This window comes from Coptis chinensis, chromosome 2 (genome assembly GCF_015680905.1).
Source record: "Coptis chinensis isolate HL-2020 chromosome 2, ASM1568090v1, whole genome shotgun sequence".
NCBI lineage: Eukaryota > Viridiplantae > Streptophyta > Magnoliopsida > Ranunculales > Ranunculaceae > Coptis > Coptis chinensis.
The window spans coordinates 18,130,577-18,154,086 of NC_141457.1; the positions used below are offsets into that span (position 1 = coordinate 18,130,577).

The following is a 23,510-nucleotide window of genomic DNA, read 5'->3' on the forward strand; positions in this document are numbered from 1 at the left end:
ATAAATGACTCCCACTCCGTCACGATTTAAAAAAAAAATAGTGACAAAAGACTTTTTGTCACTGTTTTTAACAGTGATATAAAGCCTTTTTTCTTGTAGTGTCTCGAATCTCAAATCGCTCTCAAATCACTCTCTTCGCAATCACATACCATCTCTCTTCAGGTAATGTCGATCACTTAAATTGATATTTTGATTTCGATCCCAAATAAACGATTTCAGTTTTTATTTTGATCACTTCAATTGATGTTTTGATTGATTTCGATCACTTTTTAATCATTACAGATTGTTCACTTTCAGTTGTTTGATCATTGTTTTAATATCATTAGTAAGTAAACAAACCTTGCTTTCATAGCCCTAAATTTTTGTATAAATGTTAAATGTTTATTTTGGATATGTTTTTAGCTTATTATTGATTGGTATTGGCTTTTTATGATGTGAAGATATGAAATAAAGCTTGAAGTAACTTGAAATGTGTTGTCTCCTTATTAGAAAACATTAATGTTATGGTGGAAATGACTAGTAATGGTTACACAAGTATCAGTTAGTTATAATTCAATTGCATTTTGTCAGTTGTTTGTTGTATTGTAAGTTTTAGGTTCTGGAAAAAAAATTAACGAATTTTAGCTGAACTTTCAGTGTGTGTTTAGGAATTTAATATTGTGTTTAGGAATTTTGGAGCTTCTCGAAATTTGGAAATTGAATTCCAATGCTCCAATAAAATTAACGACTCGAATTAAGCTTGTTAATACACTTCTGTCATTTGTTTAAGATATACTGTCAGGAGATACTGAAAACACACAAACTATTTTGTATATAGACTACCGCAGGAGAGCATTGTCTTGATTCTTGAAAGTTTTTTTCTCATCACCTGTAAAACAACAGGTTTGTTGTATCATCTCATTTCTATTTTTGGTATTTATTCTTTTGTTTTATTTGTTTTCTTCCTTCAAAGTGTATTTGTCTTTGAATCTATTATCGATTTAGTGTGACTAAAGAAATATGAAGGACAACCTTTTAATAGTGAAATAGTGATGCAGTTAAAAAAATGGGAGAGGGGTGGTTGTAAGAGTCAAAAGGGGACAACCTTTTAATGTGGGAAGTGTTATCCTTGTCTCCTAAAAGCACAAAGCCTATACTGTGCTCTGTGCCTCCAGCGCCCTAAGCCATAACTCTGTGCTTGTCTTCGAGTTCTAATTTTCTAAAACAATACAATCTTGTAAGGTTATTCACTTATTCACGAGCTGACATTTTATGTTTCAGGCAGTTCATATAGGTGCTAATCTTGAATCCGCTATTGACACATGTTTGGGTTACTCTGCCATGGTAAATCTGTCCTAGGAGTTCATTTGTTTGTTTAAAAGTTGTCTACGCAATTCAACGGAAAATTAAGATTTCATGTTCCAATTTGGCAACAGGGTAATGATTTTATGAAATGGGTTTGAGTTAATCTCATTGGAGCCTTACCATCAAGATTGCAGGTAATCTGACTTTTGATAAAATCCCTGTAGACAGTTATAATCAAATGATCAACATACAACCAAAATTGATGCCATGTTTGCTTCATGAAATTTTAATTTAAGAATATGCCATCAATAATGATAACATCTAAACTTTCATCTTGAAACGGCAGGAATATCTGAGCTTTGTTAAAATGCACATTGAGGATAAGAATATTGGTCCAGTGATGGAGGTTTGCCTTGAATGAGAGCTTTCATTGATTCTAATTTCAATAATTTGTAAGAGTATCTTCCAAATATTTTTGTTATCTTTTCAGAAGTTATTTTGGTCACGAATTGAACTCCGTCCACTTCTCCTATCATATAATGAAAGGTTGAAAGATTTAATTTTTTTGGATCTTGCTTTGGATTCAGTTGTGAGAACCACCATGGAGAGAGGATTGAAGGAGTTAAGAAGTACTGATATTCCAGTTAATAGATGTTTACCCCTCTCAATTTCGTTAACGTCTAAAAGTATTCGTTTTAAATTCTCAAGTGAAGATTATTAATTTGTTATTTATTGGACAGGGAATCATGTTCTTCATTTCCTTGATGCTTCAGAACTTGTGTCTATCCACAGTCGACAATGAAGACCTTATTTATTGCACAAAGGTACCCATGTATTAACTTAGTTGCCTTCTCTCTTCTTATTACGTATTAAACTAGAGTATCCATACAGTGATATGGTGTTATCCATTTATTCACTCACTATATTTCCAAAGAGAGTCGTACATTTTTTTTGCATCTTCAGCATACATAATGTAATCAGAACTTTCTTATCTTCACTTTTTTAAAGTTTATACCCTTTTAAGTTTATTTTGTTTGCTTTATGCTCATTTTCTATTCTTACGAGTTTATACCCTTTTTTAAAGGTATACTGTACTCCATGCCTCCAAATTTTAAGCTTATGAGTTTTAAGCGGTATAACGATGCAATTTGTTGAAATTTGGTGAGTCAAGTATCCTGAGCCACCGGCACGCCATCTATGGGGATGCGAAGATATTGAAGGTGGGATTTGATTAATGATTAGAAGAGCTGTTATAATTGGTAACAGTTTTTCAGGTGCTAAAAATCAAAGTATTGGTTTAGTTCGTGCTCTAGGCCTTTCCAATCATCAATCCTTCTATGTAAGTAGTAATTTTTATTCCAATTCTTGTCAGGTTACAAATGAGCTTTCATTGACCATTTTCTGTATGCAGCGTGTTACCAGGCCAAGAGGAGGCATTAATGACTGGTTTCATTGGCTCCCAGTCTCTCTACACAAGAAGTTAGATTACATCATGAGGCGTATATATGGTGATTCACGATTTCCATTTGCAGTCGGGAAAAATAAGTTGGTGCCTTTTCTTCCTTTTAGCAAACTCTGAGCACCATTTGCAATAATGGATCGTGACACTTTTGAAAAGTATGTGTCCTTTTAAATCATTATACAGTAAAAAGAAACTTTGTTGTTGATATTACTGAAGAATTTGTAGGTTGTCCATCTGTCACTATGCAGGGAGTTCTAGTTACCTTATTACCTGTATACACGTCTTCTTTTTTTTAATGGTTTATTGTCATTTTGATTGGTAGCATACGTGAACTACAAGGTTATAATATCACCTTGCCTAACTAAAGTGTTTGGCTGTTATGTCACTCTTAGTATCTCACTAAGGATGCAATGTGATTTAAGAGGTGTGACAGCCGATTGTGAGTTTGTTAAGGGATGCAACCTGTTTGGAGTGTCTTAGGTTCATTAAGATGTATGGAAAAACACCATTTCCTTTAATATGTTTTATCAGAGATTACATATTATATAATAATAACAAACTTCCAACAGTAAAAGGCATGAATTAAGCCCTATATCTGATCGTATTCCAGTATGATACATTTTGATCTCGACTAGGTGTTTTAAATGAAAATAGTGATGAGCCCTTGATCTCTTGAGATATTGCATGTGTAGGAGCCTTCAGCAAATCTTATATAAGGATTATGGTTCTATTAATCTATTAATCTATTGCAGGTTCCTTCCTTTATTCTTGCAGTTATTCGTGGTGCAAAAGATAGAAAAGAGTATGCAATCTTAGTACAGAGACATAGAGCTATGGTGGTCATACAAAGGTAGATGAAAGTCAGGATCGCTCAGAAAGTATTTATGAACTCGCGAGAGGCTTCAATGATTATACAGTTTGGTAAGAATTGTGTCTTTGATGCTCGAGGATCACATTTCTGCACGAAAAACAAGAGTCCTAACTTGCATGCTTGAGATGATTGGCAGGCCTAATGTCTTTTGATTTAATGCAGTTATTCGTGGCTGGCTTGTCAGATGTTCTAGTGATGTTGGCTTACTTATCCCAACCAAATCAAAGGTACTATTGTACCATTTATTTAAGTCTTTCATAACTATTAAAGTCTAAGGAGCATGCTTTTCATGTTTTTATGGTGCTCAGAGTTTGCTACTCTGTTGTTCATCTTTTATCCTTTAGTATGAACACAAAATGCACCTTCAAATGCTTTTAGAATTAAATAATTTGCCACCCAAAGCGTATACCAATCAGAAAATAGTGTTACTCAAAGCATGGAGATGTTTACTAGCACATGATATTGTTCTCGATTGGCATTGCCTAAAGTAAATTCTTATGATTATTGTTTTTTAATTGCATGGTTCTCAATTTTAAAATGGAGCAGGAGGTGTACATAAAGGAGGAGATTGACTGGAGCTACATTGAATATGTTGATAACCTTTGTCATTCCAACTATTTAGTCCATTGTTTTAGTTTGGGTAATACTTGGCAGTTTGGTCACTAACCATGTAAACATGTGTTTTGGTTTTCTTCAATGCATTGTGAGATATGTGTTCCTAGAAACACACATTTTACCTTTTGGGCTTGTTAAGTGGCTGTGGGAGCATGGACCCATTATTCACTTTGTGAGGTTTCTTTTTTAATTTATGGAAAGTATAATATTTGGATATGGTTGTGCTTCTAAAGAGATTTTGGGCCAGGGAAGAATGGATCTAATTACCCTATACTGGGTGGGTTTCTTTTGGCCATGATTCAGTAGATTTTAGGCTAGGGATTTTTTTTTGGCCTTGATTTGGTTTATTTTTTTTAAAAAATGAAAAACGACACATGTCAAGTGTCGTAGAAAAAAAACGACTGCAAAAAAAATGGGTCACCATACGACACCCAAAAGTGTCTTTTTGTGTTAAAAAAGACACATCTGTCATGTCTTTTTTCAACAGATCTGGTGTACAAGTGGTGGTAGGAGAAAATTAATTTTTTTTCAATGCGAAATTGTTTTGTAACTGCAAAAGCGCTTCATTAAGTAACACTTATAAAGTAGGAAAACGTTAGAAATGGGTGCAAAAACTGTTAGAAATGGGTGCAAAAACCTAATTACTTAAGTCCAAAAAAAGTTTCTCTAGGGAAATTTACTGCAACACTCTTTTCATCCACTTTTATTATTTTCATTAGATCAAGGCTTAGACCATTAGAAATCTCTTTCCAAAATGGTCGTTTTGATATATAATAGGCCCAATTCCGAGGTATGAGTCCAAAGATACGACCTATAGAAGTTCTGTCTACTTTTTTGCTCTTTTTCTACCCGCGTTGACGTTGACTTTTCAGCTTTGACTAGGCTTTAAAAAGGCTTTTTCTCCTTAAAACGTGGGCTTTAATCATATAATTTCTCTAGCAAGAAATTTGACTCCTTTCTCTTGCAAAAGTTACGTATTTCTTCACATAATTGATTCAAAGACCTGAAATACACAGAAATACGTAAACATTACTAATTCTTATTTATTATAAACATAATTGGCCGAAATATAATACTATTAAGGGGTTGAAACTACTGTTTTGGGCTCTTATCAAACCACCCCCAAGCAGCATTTTACTTGTCCTCAAGCAAATATGTAAAATTAAAATAAGTGACCAAAAATATGTGGACCCCCAAACTTTTTATTTTATTTTATTTATTTATTTTTCTTTTCTTTTCTTTTGTTGTAATCTTTTTTTTTTCTTTTCTTATTTGAAGCAACTAAAAAATTCTTGGTTTTTCACAGGTCTTTCTCTTTTCTTTATTCCATTTCATCCTACTTCTCAGACTCATTAAAAAAATGGGTAGGCTGATTTTCTTTTTATTTTGTTTTTATAAAAGGGTAAAGGATTTGTGGTTTATGAAAAGGCTAAAGAAAGGCTCATAGGGGCGACTAGCGGAAAATAATTTTATATAGGTTTGAATTTCTGGCTATATATTGATCCAAAAAGGGTCTAAATTCTCGCTTAGGATATAGTATAGTGATAAAGTAAGTGGACGTGTGATTTCTCTATTTAGAATTTACTTATCCCTTGTGTCATTACTCAAATATTTCACTTATAAAAGACTTTTAGACTATATTCTCACAGACTTTGTAGAATAAGAATACTAGCTTAGATTTCAGAAACTTACTGCCAATACAAACATAGATACTCATGCAATATATTTAGGAAAAGATGCAATGACTATTACTGTCACACCCTGAATTTCAACAAAATCGGAAAAACAATATTTGTTCTCGACTCTTCGATTTTCGAGGTGTGATGCACTCTCCACTTCCAAAAACCCATAATCTATTTAATTATTCTAATAATTTGAAACCAATAAATTTTTTAAATAAACAAAAGTCCTTTTCATTACAAAAATTCACAAATATGATTAAGTTACAAATTTCTTTTCAACAACTCTTTAATTAATTACAACTGAAAATACAAAAAAACATTGTCTCAACTGAAAATCTATTGCACCTCATGGGAAAACATAACATATCCTATAATGCAACGCTAACGGAAACCACAAGCAGCAACCAACCTTCTTCAACACTAATCCAATTAAGACTTATCAACTGGGTTCATTTTATGAACACACCCGATAAGCAAAAATGAAAATCGGGTCAGCATTATAAACAATGCTGGTATGAGTAGCCCTAAAATACAAAACATACATATACATATATATACACAATCAATAAGGCAGTTAGTTCCTCGACCGAGGCACCTCAACATCCAACGAATAATACAATATTATTAAATACAATAATTAAGGCAGGTAGTTCCTCCATTGAGGCGCCTTAGCTTCTAATTTAACAATAATAAGGCATTTAGTTCCTCCACTGAGGCGCCTTAGCTTCAAACCATACTAGATCAACTACATCTAATAATAAAATAACAAAACTAAAATTTACTCTATACTTACACTGATATAGGCCTAATCACAGAGTGGGTCACACCTGCATAAATAATCAATTCAACCCACTCTTCTGCAGAACCATTGTGAATGCAACATAAATTATAATAAATCATTTATTAGATATTTAACGTACACTTGGTTATATCATCACATTTATTGTTTAGAATTTCTTCAAGTGTCTCTAGAATCACGTCTTCTCTATGTCTTACCTAGTTTCCCTGGCTACCACAATCGTTTCCCAACGCCGAACATGTACATCCACATGCCTCCCCTCACATAATGCACCACTCCATGCGTAGTTACCCTAAGCGGGATATCGCATACCAGGTAACTCTCACACGAACGTCATTATGTGGGTACTGCCACTATTCGACATAAAATATCACGCGTCTCGTTCTAATTTTGCGAACGGAATAATCAAGCCACTATTCGGCTACCCCAGAAGGGCCATTCAGTTTCACTGAAATGCTAGAAGGGCCAATCAAATTACACATGCCCTACACAGGGGCTAATCATATGAGTTGTGGTAGCTAGGTTATAGGATTTTCATTACGTAATTTATTCAGGTGTCATACATTTATATCTCATAACCATTTCACTCTATCAAGTGCATGCCAAAATACATCATTGCACTAAAGCACCATATTTAGAGATATCTCAATACATCTCATAGAAACTTTCATTTTTTCACGAGCCAAATAAATTATTGCACTAAACCACAATCCCTTGGGAAATATCCCCAAATATTATACTACCTCATAGTAGCATCTCACAAATATAATGATGGAGCGTTTATATTTATTTCTAGAAAAAAAATATTGCATTTAATATACATCCTAACATATTATATCAGTTAACAGAACAACAATTTCAACATACCACATAATATCACAATTGCTCCAAACGTACCGCGTAACATTTTTATAGTGTTTTAGGAATATCATGTCTCTTAAAATTTCACTCTCGTCACGTGTCCAAAATACACAATATCAATGTCAAATCTTTCTTAGATAATGAAAATCCAGTTTATACCGGCTTCCACAACATTCTACCATTTGATTAGTCTATAAAATTTACAACATAAAAAGTAACGTAATTAAATAGTCAATAGTCCACAATCAAGGTCCAAAACCAAATCCTAAAAGTCTAAACATTTAAAAACCCAATTGGATCTATTTTAAGTTATATGTACCGGCCCAAAACAAACTTGAAACTGGCCCAAAGAAAACACTAACTAGTTTCGGCCCAAGCCAACTAAACAACCTTAAGCCCAAAAGTTTATAACCCGACCCACTTGGAAATATAAAACTGGCCCAAAGAATATAAACTAAACTGGCCCAACCCAAACAAAACTAAAAATGTTGGCCCAAACAAGCCTAACCAAAGTCGTCTCCCTCACCAGCTCCAGTAACTCTCCTCCACCGATCAGCCTCCACCAAACTCCACTCGCCACCCCTCCAAACCTAACCGAAAATAACCCAATTCAAAACCCCTACAACTTTAATAAAAACAAAAACCTCAAATCATTAAAACAAAAGTCTTCATCAAAACTAGATCTGGATTCTCGACCTCCATTAATGCCCTTCGGAGCTTCAACAGCCCCACCCAAATTCAACATTCAAACCTCCCAATACAACTAATCATACACCCAACCAACACACCATTAAACATAATAAAAGTTTAAAAAGTATATAGGGACTATCTCTCTGTCTTGCGTCGCCATTAACACTTCTTCAAGTTTCGCCAGCACCCATCCCCTCAAGCGACCACATCTACCTTCATACACACAGTCCATCCAACACCTCAATCTTCCCATACCACCCGATAGTGAACCACCGGTATTTTTATTTTACATCTCGACCTCACCCAAAAACCAACGATCCACCATTAAACCAAATTGCGAAAAACATAGCCAAAACATAAATCTACAAATCTATTTACAGAAGTCCCGTAATCGATTGATTACTCGCTTGTTATCAAGGGATTTGGACAAGTTTTTCTCCGGAGATAGATTTGGTTCTTCAGTCATAAACAAGATATAAACACCGTTAACACTAAACAGAATACAAGACTAAAACCAGTACTAAAATTGAATCAAAACATAGTATGAGCACAGACCATTTTCTGGCATCGTGAAATAAAAAATAACGAGAATTTTTATATAAAAGAAATTCATAAAATATCTACTCACCTTCATATTCCTGTAGAAAAATATATAAAATAGAACGCCACTAATCCGATCCACAGCTAGATAAGAGATGCACAATCCGGGCTCCGTTCTTCTTTGTTTTAACTTATCTAGTTCTAATGAAAAAAATAGTTTTCTTAAAAATCCTCCATTTTTGATAAACCATCCCATTCTAGAGAATTCTCTGCCCTGTTTTACCTTAAGAAACTTTTCATATTTTCTCCTATAAATTACGAAATTATTCTCCCCATGTTTCCTTATTAGTAAAATCTCTACACTTTATTTTAAAACTTAAAAACTTTCCTATTAAATCATTTTCAAACCAAACAAACTATTTTTTTTTTCAAAAAGTCAAACATACATATTCACTCTACTTAACTTAAGACTTAGTCAATATTATATTATTATTATTCTTATTATTTTGCAAATTAATTAATTTTGGACATTTAATAAAATGAGGGTGTTACAATTACCTACATATTAACCTAAGTTTATAAAAACTATTTTAATTTAAGAGCTAACGTGAAACTTCTAGACTACTATCATCACAGAAAAAGAAACAATATCAATATTCCTAAGTGTATAGTATAAATACTTTTTATTTATATTTTTAAAATTTTTTACTAGAAAGTAAGTGCATATTATATATATATATATATATATATATATATCCTAATAGGTGATTTAAATTACGCGTGTTTCTATGCCATCCAAAAAAAAACATGCTTTGTCATCAAAGTATAGAAATAAGAAGGATAGAAAATACCATAGAAACACGTTAAAATTTTAGAGCACCTGCAAAACAAATTTAAAAAATACTAATATAGGTAAAGAAAAACAGACCAACTCCTATATGAGTTCCACCCGTTATGGGGATAACATAAAATAATAAATAGTGCTTGGGACATAAGCGGACTCTAACAAAAATAAAATAATACCAATACGTTCACAAATCAAGCATGCGCCTATCGTCGCTCCTATCGGATTAGCTTTCAAAATTCTGTGAAATAGTGAATTTCACGAAATTAAGGTACCTAATTACTTTATGAATCCCAATAAAATCAACAAGGCCTATGGATTCTATATTTTGATATTTATACATGCAATTTTAATACGTGAACGTACAATGTGCTAAATGAAATATACCACCCCCAAACAATTTGGCAGAAGGGGGTTCATGAAATAATTCAATAGCACAATTAAATTATGTAACTAACTAATTTTTATGATTTTTAATATTTTATAAAGAAAAGTGCGTAATTTACAGCCTAAAAGTGCATAATTTTTGCAAATGTTTCTATCCCACCCCTAAACAATCAAACTCTTTGTCCTCAAAGTGTAAAGAGATAAGGAAAGAATTCACCATAGAAACGTGGCAAAAATTGGCAATACATGTAACAAAAATATTATAAAGATGATATAATAACATGAAACATAGTTAAATTATTACGTACTAACTAACATGGACTCTACTTGAGTAAACATGATAGGCAAAAGGTGGCAAAAATATTTGAAATGAAATACCAAAATACGGCCACCCCCAAACAAAATTTGAAAACTCTTTTTAAGTTTGAAATTTTTTGTAGCCTATACTCCAGAAAGGTGATATTTTACAAAAACTTGGGTTTTTTAAAGTTAGACACTTGAGACTTTATCTAATATATATGTACATTGCTCTTACTATATATCAACAACTGAAAAAGTTGGGGGTGTTTCTATAAATAATTAACATGGAATGCACCCCCAAATAGAATCAAGCACCAAGACTTCTTATGACGTGGCTTAGTGGAATGAGAGTGAGATCTGATGGACCTATAACCTAATCGAACGTGTACTCTCTTCTTCTTCTTTGAACGAAAGGGTGTCCAAGAGACTGATCGTGAGAAATGGATGGTTATGGAAAATATGTGGGATATGGATAAGTTTTAGATGGAAGGAATGGAAAAAATGAGAGCGTGGGTTTAGCACAAAACTTATTGGTGGCATGGGTTGGTATTATCACACATTTGAAAATGAAGGTATCAGGTGGCTCTTTAGGTAGTTCTTGAGAGGGTGGATCATCACAGGCTCTTAGAAACTCGTCGAATTCTTTATCTAGGTTGTTCGCATCCATATAATTATGGTATTCATCTCCATCTTTGAGGAATTCATCTATCTCGTCTATTGTGAGATTGACTCCATCTCTCATAGGGTCAGAAGGCAAGGTGGAAAATTCTTTCTCTATTTCAGTTATGTTCAAGGAGTCAAAATTGTGATCTTTGTCTTCTTCCATAAGAGGGGTATCTACTAGTGTGGGGACGAGATCATTGGAAGCACTAATGTGATATACAAAACTCTCAATGGACTTCACTTCTCCTTCTACAGGCAAACCTAGTTGTCTCTACTTTTGTCTAAACATGTTAACTTCCATAGAAAGATTTCCAAAAGAAAGAGTCATTAAGCCATCCCGACAAATGATTTGTGCATTGCCGGTTGCCGAGAAAGGACGCCCTAAGATGATGGGAATGGAATCATGAGTAACTTCTGTGTTGAGAATAAAAAAGTCAGCTGGATAGTAAAAGTCTTGAACTTTAACTAAAATGTTTTCAACTACGCCCTTGGGGTACTTAATAGAACGATCGACTAACTTCAAAGTCATTTTGGTTGGTTGAAGTTTTGTTAGACCTAGTTGTTTATAGAAATAAAAATGGAGTAAGTTAACACTCGCCCCCAGGTATAATAGAGCAATTGTTATGAAGTAATCTCCCAAGGTACATTGTACAGTAGGACAACCAGGGTCCTTGTACTTAATAATTCCGTTATGTTCAGATAAAGAAGGATATTGTTAAGTTAAGAAGGCTTCGTTGGGTATGTTGGTTTTCCTCTTCTTAGTGCACAACTCTTTTAGAAACTTAGCGTGTCCAGGTAGACTTTTTATAGCATCTAGAAAAGGTAGGTTTATAGTCAGATTTTTAAACACTTCCCTAATCTTATAAAAATTCTCATCCTTTTTAGACACAACTACTCTCTGGGGATACGGTGGTTTATCTCTAATAGTCTTTACTTTATCTTTAGTCATTTTCCATCTAGGTGTCCATATTGGAACCTCTACAGGTGTAGGATCATCAATTTCTATGGTGGTATTTAGTTTTTGTACCTTTTGGTTGTTGTTGGATCGGAACTTTTACAGTTGTAGGGTCTTTAGCTTCTATGAAGGTATTCGGTATGGTTTCATTTTCAGCTTCCGTTTGCAGGCGATCTTCAGGCATAGCCACTTTATTATCAACTACTCTCTTTGAACGAAAGGTAGTGACTGCCTGTAGGTCCCCTTGGTTTATATCTATTACAGTGAATACTGTTCACTTTGAAGGCGGTGTTTGTTAGCTTTGGATTAGGCACTGCTTGACTTAGAAGCACGCCTGTTTGGTTATTATTTTGGTTAGGAGACATGTGAATAACCTTTTGGCATAAAGACTGCATCATTTGAAATGTTTGTTGCACAATTTCATTATGATTTTGTAGCAAGGTTACTACTACTTCGTCTGTAGATGGTTTGACGGGCTGAGTGGCCATAAGAGGAGTGACCGAAACTAAGGCTTGTTGCGTGGTCATGTCTCGATGTTGATAGTTCTGGGTCATGGACACTAAACCTCTATTCTGGTCATCTAAGTTTCCTTGTCCTTGATGCGGAATAAACTGGTTGAATTTTGTAGTGGGCCTAACGTTTTGATTATGAAAACCTGGAGGTGTAGCTTGTTGTTATGGATTATAATTAGTGTTTTGCCTCCATTATGTGTTAGGGTTGTTATTAAAAGCGCAAACATTTTTTGGCTGTGGTGGTGGTTGTTCATAGACAAAAGGACAATAGAAGTCGGAATGCTCAAGACTAAAACAGATATTACAACGAGTAGAATTTATGTTCATGACAGAAATGGGTTGTTGTTGAACAGAGATGGCATCTACCTTTGTAATGAGGGCATCAATAAGAGTTCTAAGCTCGGGATCAGGTTTAACCTCAAAAAAAGGAGTGGAGCGGGGGAGATCGTTACCTCCCCAATTGTTGTTTCTCTTAGATTGATCTTCTAAGAATTTATAAGCCTCCAAGGCTCCTTTACTAAGAAAACTACCCCCATTCATGATGTCTAGAGCCTCCTTATGATGATGTGAAAGCCCCTTGAAGAAGGTATGAACAAGCGTGTCTTTCACAAGATTATGATGCGGGCATTCAATGAAAAGATCAGTGAAACGATTCCAGGCCTCTAAAAAGGATTCATTAGGATTCTGGCAGAAAAAATGAATCTTTTGAAGCATTTCGTCTGTCTTTAGTGGTGGGTAAAACTGTTCAATGAACAATTGAACAAGTTTGTCCCATGAGTCCACGGAGTTTGGCATCTTTGCAGTTAACCAGGACGTCGCCTTATTGGCTAGGGTGAATGGAAACACCCTAAGTTTACCTTGATCTGGACTTACACTAGGATGATGGACTGTAGTGAGAACTTGTTCTATCCTACGCATGTGTTGATAAGGTTTCTCTTGGTCTAAACCATGGAAAACTAGTAACAAGTTAAATATATTCGTGGGAATTCGAAAATCCCCCACTGGGTCTGCAAGAATGATGCACGACTTAGGTCCATTGATCAGGGCTTTGTAAAAATCAGAGAGAGGAGTCTCTGGTTCTTTAGCCATTGTTGCAGGTGTGGTGTGTGATATTCTACATAGGCGTGTGTATTAACGTTTATGATATATAACGTTAGATGGTTTTTTCTTACCAAACCTTAATCTCATGCAAGGCTAAGTCTAATATGAAAGAACAATAACAGCAGTCAAACAAGCCTGATTATACTAAAATTAAACTCTTCTAACAGAAGAAATGAGGAGTGAAAGAAGGAGAACCTAAATGCCTCCTTGCTACACTTATGAATAACGTCTTTAATATGAATCTCAGTGTCTTATAGAAGCTTGGAAAACTTAACCAACAATTATTTCCAACGAAAATATGAATTGTAACTAACCTGTGTAAATCGGGCTTTTTTCGGAGGGGCGCGGGTGCGCTCAATTATAAAGTAACAAGGGCGCCTGTGCGCTATGTTAAATATTTTTTAGAAATAGGCTTCTGCGCGATTTTCTGATGGGTTGGGCCTTGAAATGTGTGAAAGCTGAAATACAGCAATGTAAAGATGGTACTAGTTCACTAGGTAAAACAACTAGGAAAAATCTTTACCGCAGTATTCTTCACTGTGATTCCACAATCTTAAGGGAGCGCGGGCGCGCTCTGTGCAAAGAAAAAGGGAGGGCGGGCGTGCTCATAGTTTAAAACAATGAATATCAAGATTGAACAGTAATGAAAATATGAGAAACAAGAATGAAAAATGAAAAGGGTGGGTGGGTAGAGAATGGGGGATTGCCCTTTGGATTCAACCAATTGAATTCTTGTCCTAAATGAGTTTAAGACGGCAGCAGTGCCATTTGATATAATGTAAAAACACAATTATATTTCTCTAACTTATTCTTACGTTATCAATTATTTATTTTCTACTCTCACATATATATTCATGCAATATATAGAGTATGGAAACGTTCCACTCTTAACTCTCTAGACTTAAACGAATTCAACTAATCAAACACAAGGAAACAATGGTGAGAGTATTATTGTTATAGGTGTGGTGTATGATAATTTACATAGGCGTGTCCGTTGACGTTTACGATAGATAACGTTAGATGGTTTTTTCTTACCAGACCTTAATCTCATGCAAGGCTAAGTCCAATATAAAAGAAACATGAACAATAGTCAAACGAAAGCCTGATTATACTAGAATTTAAACTTCTCTGACAGAAGAAACAAGGAGTGAAAGAAGGAGAACCTGAATGCCTCCTTACTATGCTTATGAATAGCATCTTCAATACGAACTCACGTCTTATAGAAACTTGGAACACTGAACTAGCAATTATATCCAATGAAAATATGAATTGTAACTAACCTGTGTAAATTGGGCTTTCTTCAGAGGGGCACGGGTGTACTCAAATATAAGGTAACTAGGGCGCGTGCGCACTGTAAAAGAAAACTAAAGAAAAATGCAAACTTCTGTTAAAGGAGGTTAGGGCACGGGCGCGCTCAAATATAGGTATAATAGGGTGAGTGCACACTCAAAATATTTAAAATTTGTATAGTAATTTACTAAGACATGCAGTAAGTAGCGTGTAAAATTTTAGAACAAACGGAGTTATGAAAGTCTTTCCACTGCCCTGCAAAGTTTGTAAAATAGTTTTCAGACACCATATAAACAACCGAATGGTTAACTAATCAAAACAGAGCCAAAAATCACCAAAAGTTTACTGTAGACTCCTGATAGATCATGCGTGTTTATGTATAAAGTTTATAGCAATTAGAGGTCTACAAACCCTCTTTATTGGCTGTTGTTCGAGAAATTAAGTGTTGCAAAACTATAGAAATACACTAGAAACAATCCACTATTTATGTGGTAAAAACAAACAAAAAACTCTTCAAATTTTTATTGCAACTTCCTGACTTATGATAGATACTCTTGTAAAAAATTTAGAATTTTTAGAACTGCCTACATAACCCTACTCGTCTATTTTTACAGAAACTTACGGTGTGAAAGCTGAAATACAGCAGTCTAAAGATGGTACTAGTTCACCAGGTAAATCAACTAGGAAAAATCTGCAAACATTCCAGTAAATCAACAACACCTTATATATTATGCCTAAATTTTTTTAGAATTTTCAGAAATTTAGAAATACCTTTACGGCAGTATTCTTCACTGTGATTCCGCAATATTAAGGGAGTGCGGGCGCGCTCTGTGCAAGGCAAAAGGGAGGGCGGGCACGCTCGTAGTTTAAAACAGTGAATATCAAGATTGAACAGTTATGAAAATATGAGAAACAAGAATAAAAAATTAAAAGGGTGGGTGCGTAGAGAATGGGGGATTGCCCATTGGATTCAACCAATTGAATTCTTGTCCTGAATGAGTTTAAGATGGCAGCGGCGCCATTTGATATACATGAAAAACACTAACTGCATTTCTCTAACTTATTCTTATGTTATCAATTATTTATTTCCTACTCTCACATATATATTCATGCAATATATAGAGTATAGAATCGTTTCACTTTTAACTTTCTAGACTTAAACGAATTCAACTAATCAAACACAAAGAAACAATGGTGAGAGCAATATTTATAGATGTGAATTTATACTACAAAACTAAATATATGAATTTGACTTATACTAATTTAATTAAAGCAATTGAATATGACTTGAATAAAATATGGAGAAGAATAGAGAAAGATTGAAATCCACTTTTTAATTTCTTAACATGCTAGCATAGATTTGTATAGAAAACCCTATTCTAGATATTCTCACACAAGGTTAAAATATAAAGACTAGACCTTTAATGATCCCTAATTACTTTATACTATCTCTAGTCATAAACTAATTAGCATGAGAGAAAGTTTGTTCCCATTCTCATGACAAACTCACTATTCTCTAGTTTAGGGTAAACTCTTCTTATCTCTAAGTCAAGAAAAACCTAAACTTGAAGCCCTAAACAACAAATCTATACTAATAAATCAAGTTCTCTCAAAGCTTCATTCAAACTCCCTCTAATGGGAGTTTAACTTTGATTCATGAGACTATCATGAATAGAAGATTGAAAATAAGATATAATAGAAAGAGAAGCAATTGAATTGAATAATAATAATAACTTGAAGGTATTTTAATGGAGGTTTTATGGAGGCTACAATTATAAACCCTAATTACTTAAACTATACTAAACTAAAGAAAGGGGAGAGAGAGAGAGAACCCTAATTTACAACTAAACTAAAGAGGGGAGTAGCCAAGTTTTGTGTAGCCTTAACCCTCTTTATATAGGTGAGGATTAGGTTTATAATTTCATGCATGAGCTTTGGAGCTGTGTTTTAGGCCACTAAATCAAACCTAAAACCTAATTACTTAAGTCCAAAAAGGGTTTCTCAGTGGAAATATACTGCAACACCCTTTTCGTCTACGTTTACTACTTTGATTGGGTCAATTCTTGGACCGTTAGAAAGCTCTTTCCGAGCCGGTTATTTTGACATATATTAGGCCCAATTATGAGGTATGAGTCCAAAGATACGACTTGTGGAAGTTCTATTAACTTTTTTGCTCTTTTTCTACCCGCGTTCACTTTGACTTTTTAGCTTTTACTAGGCTTAAAAAGGTTTTTTCTCCTTGAAACTTGGGCTTTAATCATATAATTTCTCTAGAAAGCAATTTGACTAATTTCTCTTGCAAAAGTGACGTATTTCTTTACATAATTGATTCTAAGACCTGAAATACATAAAAACACTTAAACATTACTAACTCTTATTTATTATAAACATAATTGGCCTAAATATAATACTATTAAGGGGTTGAAACTATAATTTTAGGCTCTTATCAAGTAACAATATAGAACCTGTTATTTCAGGTCTGTAAGATCCAAAGAATGTGGAGAATCGACTTACCTATAACAGAAGGTTTCGTCATTCCCACCAAGTTGTGGGCTATCCACGTTGCTACAGCCAGCTGGTTCTTAGTCAAAGAGCTCTGTTCCACACATGTATAACCACTGAAGTAGTTTCCCTCGATAACCATGATGCTCATTAGATCAAAAACTGAATCGTGGAACTCCTGACTCTTTGGAATCTCGTGCTTTGCAGGAATATCCAACACCTTTCCAAAAACTGCTTTATTGAACTCAAATATCTCTTCCCCAACCTTAACGACTGCACTACCCTCGCTATCGCGAACTAAGCCGTGATAGAAGGTTTGAACAAGAGAGGGGGAGTATCGAGCTGTAGAATCGACCATTAGAGGTTTCCAACCTTTCCTTAAAATCTACACCTTGTAGAACACATCATAGATCCCCAAATCAAAGAGAGAGTAAAAGTCCATCTCGGGTACTATGGTTCGATCGGCTGCCATGAGTAGAGTTTTTGTGAAATTGAAGGTTGAGTTGAGGTGGGGTGAAGGTTTGCTGCAAGGTGATAGAAGGAATTTGAAATTGGTAGAGATTGAGGGGCGGGCGCGGGTTTGGCTTGCACGGTCGCGCCTGGTTCTAGATTTTGAGATATGATTTTCGGGGAGAGAAGAGAGAGGTGAGTCTGGCGGACATGTGGGTGGTTTTTAAATCAATGTACATCCGTCGGGTTTTTAGATTTTTGAAAATTTTCACCCAAGATGTCCTTATGGAGAATGCCTTGAGGTGCGTAGATGACATAAGTTTAAACACGATGGAGCTCTAAAGAAATAGAGTGGGTCAAACTTCAAAGTAAGCGTGTACGCATGGTGTGATCAATAAAAAAGAATGTTACTAGAGCAAAGGAAGGAGGATCTTTATTTTGTATTTACAAACGTGAAGATAAAGTTTAATTAATTTTTTTGGGAATTAATTTTTGAAAACTGGAAAAAAAAGGTGGGTCATTTTTAGTCAAATTCCCAAAACTTGTTAAACTTTTTGAAAACTTGAGTCAATCCCAACCAGATGGTTGGATTGCTCTATTAAGTTGAGCTCGGTGTGCATGTGTATGACACATGAAAACCTTGAAAACTTAAATATCACTATGAGGTTAAAGACCGAGGCAAGTTGGTGTTTGACAGTTCAAGCACCAGCTAGCCTTCTCTTATAGCGCGTCTCTTTCGTGCGTATGAACTCTTACCTAAACCAAGAATGGTTTTTGGTATATGGGTCAATATCTTCACTTGCAGCTCTCTAAGAAGTGCTTGGACATGATCATTGAAACTAGTCCATCTAGTCTTGCTAGGTGGAGGGTTTTGTTTTGAACAGAAGACATGTTGGAAAATTGTGAGAATTTTTTAAAGAGTTTGAGAAAGGAAAAGTTTTGAAGCTTTAAAAAGAGGGGGGGGGGGGATTTTTGAGAATTTGTACAAGTTTGAGTCTTTTAACATCAAATTCTCGAGACAAATATAGAGAGGTGGACAAAAGATAGAATTTAACAGAGAATAGTATCATTTTGGATTACACTATTTTTTTAATTCACATTTAAGGAGGCCACATCTTTTTTTTTTTTGGTTGTTTTTCTCAATTAAAATGTATCTCCAACCATATAGAGGTTTTGACAAAAAAAATAAAATTATACGTTGATCCGATATCATTTTGGTTACTCTGGGGCGTATAATTTTCATTTTTATATCCTTAAGTTTTGAAAACTATGTAGAGATGTTATAAAGATACTCATACTCAAAAGCAGTGATTCTTAACTCTAAATTTTTAAATCAAACCATAACAGGTGATCTTAGGTAACTTTCGTGTCGGCTCTGAGGCGAACACAATTCAAACAGACGAAGCTTCAGTTACTCGAGTTAGGGGATTTACTACACACGACATAAAATGTCCTGACCCGTGCAAATAGCGTGGTGATATAGGTGACCCTTAATAAGCAAAACTTCTCAACCTGCCCCTAGATTGTGTTTTTCTAGGGTTGGTCTATGTAGACTCCATTGCCCTTTTTTGAAAAATCCCATAATTATTGTTGTATTGAGAATCTTGCATTAAAAATAAAATAATAAAAAAAAACTATTTTGAAAAAGAAAAAGAAAATTGTAGATTCGCTCTATAGGAACACACTTACTAAAACAACGAGTAAAAAATGTTTTACAAAGAATATGCGAGATATACATAGACTAAGGCTCCAACACTTACAACCACACACTCCAAGTGGAGGGTCCGGTTATCTTAATAATGTATTCCTTTGAGGAAAAACATGGAAGGGAAAGGAATACATCATGGAAAAGAGGATTTAATCCTCATAAACAAGGTCTTGAATTGGAGAAAGGTTTCTTTTACATCTGTAGACCGTAACTCATAAAAGTGTTTTAGATGTTCCAGCTTCATTAATATCGCTTGTTGTTTGCTTGTTTAGGATTTGGAATTGTTTGGCCTGGGAACACATCTTTCTGGGTTTTCTCTTGGGCTAATAGGTTTAGAGATTGATGTATGGATACTAGGATTTGAGTTTGTTGTTGAATCACAAATAACATTATCTCGGAGGATTTATCTAATTGGACACTAGTCGGTGTTGTAACTAGAACTAGGTCTCTTTGGTTGTTGATTGGTGGATTTTGGTAGTTCTGGTTAAAATGGGATGGAACCAATTCTCTATTCTGATTGTTGTAGGTACATTGTCCTTCTCTAAATATATTTGGTAGTTTGACGTGATTGGTGAACCCTAGAAGTGGTTGGGCATGTGGATTAGTACTACTTGTGAAATTTGGGTGTTGCCTCCATGGTGCATTTCGTATATTGAAAGCACATCTTCTGGTTGAAGTGAAGATATGTTGTTGAGCAAAGGACAATTGGTATCTAATTAAATGATTTATGCTGAGAGAGAAATTGTATGGTGAGTTATTTATGCTCATGACAGGATGAAGAGTTTGGTCTTTTTGCTTGGTTGTGAGGGTATCTATCTTTCTTGTGAGGGATTCAATTAATGTTTTGATTTCCAGATTAGATTTCACCTAAAAAATACCACTAGTGATCATCTCCCAAATGTGCATTTTATTACCCATATATTGCTGCATTACAGTCCCTCTTACGCTTAACGAAAAGACAACTCAGCTTTTATTACCTTTTTCAGGTTAAAGAGTATTTCAAACCACTTATCATAAAAGTTGCGTCTTAGCACCAAAAGGAGCCTTCATCACGCTTATTATGAAGACCAGTAGCTACTATAGAAAAGTGCTGAAAAAGTCAAAGTCAACCGGTCAAAGTCAAAAGTCAAAGCCCTCAAATCAGAAGACCAGAGATGGAGGCCTTTATCTCAAAATATGATGAATTTTCTCTCTAAACCTACCTTGGTAAAGAAGAAACCAAACAGCAAAAGCAAAAGCAAAAGTAAAAGTGAAGTGTGAGGTGTCTAGTTTGTAATAGAGAAGGGCAAATCTGTAAAAGGCAAAAGTAGGGGTATAAAAGCAAAAAACAAGGGAGAGAGAAACCATCCATTGTCTTAGGATCCAAACCATTAGGTTTGTTTAATTTCTTGTCTTGTTTTTCAATTCATGTTTTTACTTTCTTGTTGTTTTATTTCATTTAAATCAAACTTGTTATTTACTTGTTCTTATTTCCATCAATCTTGTTTACTTGTTCTTTGTTTCAATCTTTAATCTTGTTCACTTGTTCTTATTTCAATATTTTAATCAATCTTCCCTTTCATGTTTCCAAGTCATTTCAATACAACAATCAAGCTTTCAAGTTTTCATAAGCTTAGAACCATTCTAATACATACAAGAGTCTACCTTTCTTCTTCACATCTCCCTCACTCAAACTCTAAACAATTTAGGATGAACCTCACTCTTAAACAAACTTTTTGAAGTATACTCACCACAATTTAAAGATTCAAATGGCACCACCGTCATAGATTAAAGGAGTGAGAGTGATTGGTTGAGAATCTAAGAAGGGAGCATCATTCTCATCTCTCAATTTCTATATTTTTTTTTTTAATTTTTCGACATTTTATTTTATTTTTTCTCTATACTGATCTACCTTTTTACAAATCAGGTTGGGGGGACAACTAGGCTAGAGATGAGTTGAAAACACACACAAAAGCCAACAGAAAGTCACCGACGTCGGTGGGTGACCGCAGGCTAGGTTGAGGGCGCTCGCAAGTTCACCTCCACAGAAGTGTATCCAGTTTTTTGGTAGTCTAGTTGATTTGTGACAAATAGTTGTACTCTGATCAGTCCCCAAATGTGCATTTTATTACCTTTACAATGCTTCATATATGCCATTCTTATGTTTAATGAATAGTTAACTTATATAGCTTTTGCTACTGTTTGCAGGATACAGGCCATTTAGGACGCATATTCCTAATACGTGCATTTTGGCACAAAAAGGATGGCTATTTATGCTGCTTAAGAAGATTCCAGCTTCAAAGCAAAGTTGTCGAAAAGTCAAAGTCAAAAGTCAAGGTCAAAATTCAAGTCAACTGTCAAAGTCAAAGACTCAAGGACTTAAGGCTGGAAGCTATAGACCCAGGGACCTAAAGCCAAAATCAAGACTTTTCTTATGTGGGCTTAGGTCAAGGGCCCATAAGTTTGTTTCTAGAAAGAAGGGTATAATTGTAAATGGTGTCCATTATAAACCAAAGTTGTGGAGAAAGATCTTTACCCTAGATCTAAATTTTTGGTCATTAGGAGTAGGTTAATGTTTTTAATTTAAATTGTTATTTACTTATTTTACATTTTCATATTTTTCAAGCTTTAGTGTAAACCAAGTTCTGAATCAATTAAATACAAGTTTTCTAAATCATTTCAATACAAGTTCAAGATTGAGAGTAATTCTAAATAGCCAAAAGAGACTAGGAGAGAAAAGTTACAAAGTTTGGTGTTTCATCCATCAAAAACCCTCCTCTAAACAAAGAATCTAAGATGAACAACAAAACCGTTTCCACCACTATCAATAAATCTTCTTCAAATGGCACCACCGTCATGGATTCATATGGGAAGAGGAAGATGGAGAACAGCAACAATCATTGAACCCTTCTTCCCAATCTTTATTTCAATTTTTTATTTATTTTTTATAAATTTCACTACAGATGTTTTGTTTTTGTGTGTTTCCAATACCTTTTTGTGCAAACAGAGCCCGACAGTAGCACGAGACGACCTCCCAGAAATTGCTATAGAAAATAGAGTGCAAACGGAGAAAAAGAACCTGTGCCGCGCCTGTCATACGCACTCCCGCGAATGAAATGCACCCGTATATGTCAATCACGCTTCCGCATACTACATGCCCTCACGAACCATTTCCCAGTGGATGCAAATGAAATGCGACCGCGCCTTACCTAACCTGTGTTGCACTTCATTTTCATCAGATGAAGATTCCGTTGGCTAGGAATCTTCATATGTAAGCCCACTTTAATTTACCATAGTCTATTTAATTCAACTGTTAGTAGATAAAAAGTAGATAGATTTACAAGTTTTTGAGTTTTCAAAAACCAAATATTCAATTAAAAATGCAATTTAAAAATTAAAAATGTATTTTTTATTAAAATGAATTAGTAATCCATCAACAAGATTAAAAAGTTAAAATTAGTTTAGTAGCATGTTTAGGTTTTAGTTTTCGGTAATTATTGTTTATGCATGTTTACATTAAGATAATATCATATAAGTAAGTCAAAACACAAAAAAATTAATTAGGTTAAAAACAAAATAGTTTAAGCTTTGGGAGATTAGTCTTTTGGTTTAATGTTACTTACTAAGAGTTGGGGATTCAACCAACTTGGACCAGTTGGATGTGCATGGCACAAAAGAGTAGTACCATGCGAGCACATCACAACCCAATTTGGGGGTTGAAGTTCGAATCTTTGACAAACACTTTCTAAACTTTTACGTATTTTGTTTAATTAAGTTATTAGTTAATTAAATTAAACGTAGTTAATTTTTGTGTTTACCGCTTTTATAGTTTATGCCCACGAAGGCAAAGTTGTTTTAGGCCCACGAAGGCAATCAATTGTAATTTATTGGCTTTGCCAACATTTTGGCCCGACTTGTAGGTCTTAGTTAGATTAAATTTGTAACCGTAAGGAAAAGCTCGAATGGTGGGTTGACACGCAAGACAACAAACACTTCGTCAGCCCCACCATGTCAC

General features: G+C 34.7%; 1 long non-coding RNA gene and 1 other non-coding gene across 2 annotated transcripts; both read left to right on the forward strand.

The window, feature by feature from the left end:
• Window positions 1-1,286: 1,286 nt before the first annotated feature.
• LOC147515188 (uncharacterized) lies at window positions 1,287-1,922 on the forward strand. The gene is made up of 3 exons (XR_015213387.1): window positions 1,287-1,478; window positions 1,631-1,690; window positions 1,775-1,922. It is a non-coding gene; the product is annotated as an uncharacterized LOC147515188 (long non-coding RNA).
• An 11,153-nt stretch (window positions 1,923-13,075) lies between these two features.
• LOC147515189 (small nucleolar RNA R71) lies at window positions 13,076-13,179 on the forward strand. Its single transcript, XR_015214585.1, has one exon. It is a non-coding gene; the product is annotated as a small nucleolar RNA R71 (small nucleolar RNA).
• Window positions 13,180-23,510: the final 10,331 nt, after the last annotated feature.